Raw genomic sequence first — 2377 nt, forward strand, 5'->3', positions numbered from 1 at the left:
GTCTTACACTGCTAAATTAGGGACGGCTAGCACAGATAGCACTCGAGTAGCTTTGTGCGAAATTCCAAAACAAAACAAACCTTTAGGTTACTCTGTGGTTACTAATTATTTATCCACGTTAAACTATGGTCGCGATAATGAACCACTAGTAGTTTGCGTGTATTAAACTGGACATCATTACGCAGAAAAAACACAAACGCTTCTTTGACACATTTGCACTTTTCTTCAATGTACTTTGCTTAAGAAATTATACCACACCAAATATGCATCATCACATCCGGCTCTAGGAACAAACTAATAAATCTTCTAATGTCAGATTTTTCATTTCCCATCTTATTATCTAAACGAAAATCTTTAATAACCGATAGTGACTTTCACTAAGTCAGCTTTTCACCTGACAATAGTGGAAACTATTGAAACTTATTTAAGGTGAAAGTCGATAGTAATTAATTTGATTTATGTGAATTAAACACTAAAATATATGTTATCAGCAATAATACGCAGCTAATGTCAACGCATAGATTCTTGTACCTAATAATAATTGGTTTGGTTTGTTTGGAATTTCGTGCAAAGCTACACAAGGACTATCTGCGTTAGCCGTCCCCAGTTTTTTAGTGTAAGACTAGAGCTAGTCATCACCACCCACTGTTAACTGTTAGGCTACTATTTTACCAACGAATAATGGGATTGACTGTCGTATTATAACGCCTCCACGGCTGAAAAGGCGAGCATGTTTGGTGTGACGGGAATTCGAACCCGTAACCCTCACATTACGAGTCGAGTACCTTAACCACCTAGCCATGCCGGATCCCTAATAATAATAAACAACTAAAGTCAAAACATAGATTATTGTTCCCAATAATAACACACTACCAATGTCAATACGTAGTTTGTTGTACTGAGAAATACTACACAAATAATTAATTGTACTTAACAAGTTACACAGCATAAAGGAAAACAACAACTTGCCATTCATGATCAAATTTTGTGACAACTCCTTAAATTCGCCATTAGATGGAGTTAAATTATCTCGTGAGGCGCATGTTGTTTAAATCGACCAATGGATATTTATTTTCGTTTACTCGTAAGTGCGATCTCTTGCAATGTTTATGTATGCATTCCTTCTGTGTTTTTTTGACCTCGTAGTGGTTTTACTGATGAAACAATATGAGTCTATATAATTATTAAAATGTTTACAATGTTCTCAGTGGGTCAATGGTAAATTTACTGGCTTACAGTAATAAAACCAGAAGCTATAGATATATCACAGTGGCCCGGCATGGCCAGGTGGGTTAAGGCGTTCGACTCGTAATCTGAGGGTCGCGGGTTCGAATTCCCGTTGCACCAAACATGCTTGCTCTTTTAGCCGTGAGGACGTTGTATTGATGCAGTCAATCTCACTATTCGTTGGCAAAAGAGTAGACCAAGATTTGGCGGTGGGTGGTGATGACTAGCTGCCTTCCTTCTAGTCTTACACTGTTAAATTAGGGATGGCTAGCGCAGATAGCCCTCGTGTAGCTTTGCGCGAAATTCAAAAACAAACAAACAAATATATCGCAGTAGTTTATTGTGTAACTGTGCGTCATTACTTACCTGCCATCTGTTGGCGCATTTTGAACAATTATTATCCTAATTTTTTCAGTATGATTTTGAATAGGTATTATTGCAAAAATATGTTTAAAGCTGTTGCATCAAAGAATGATCCCAGTTGGTAATAATAATAAAATAGGTTTAAATATTTTTGTTTTAACAAAAACACAAGCACCAAATTAGACATGCTTTAGAATGAATTCTGATAGTTACTTTCAATTTCGTGACAAGACGTTCGAAGAAACTAAATTCGAAAAACAAAACAAATCAACTGTAACTAGAAATTAGAACTGTGGGAAAAATCCTAGAAAACTATTACCCACAAACTTTTCCGGAAATGATTTACGTTCAAAGAACAATTTGCATCTTCGGAAAAAAGAATTGACATTGCATTACATATCGTGTAAATTTCACAAAATATCAGCAAGATTCAGTGGAAGAACTGTATTACAGCTATATTTACCTTTTTGTTTGTCAGAAGGTGCTAAAAATGTCTAAGGAAACAATAGGCTAATGTTATACTTAAACTATGAGAAAAAATTAAATGAAGTTTTTCGCAATTATTTTTTCTTTTTTATTATTTATAAATAATCTCACTGCGCAAAAAATTGTATTTTTAGTTAAAGATGAATCTATATATTTTTATACATCCTCACGATTAATTTTTTGTTGCAAATTAATTTGGAAAACTACACACTTAAACAACGTATTGATTAATGTCTTACTTCGCCGGCTTGCGGGTAAAGTGCGTAATGAATAGCAGCAGATAGAAAGAGCCGCAGCACAC

Source organism: Tachypleus tridentatus, chromosome 2 (assembly GCF_004210375.1).
Source record: "Tachypleus tridentatus isolate NWPU-2018 chromosome 2, ASM421037v1, whole genome shotgun sequence".
NCBI lineage: Eukaryota > Metazoa > Arthropoda > Merostomata > Xiphosura > Limulidae > Tachypleus > Tachypleus tridentatus.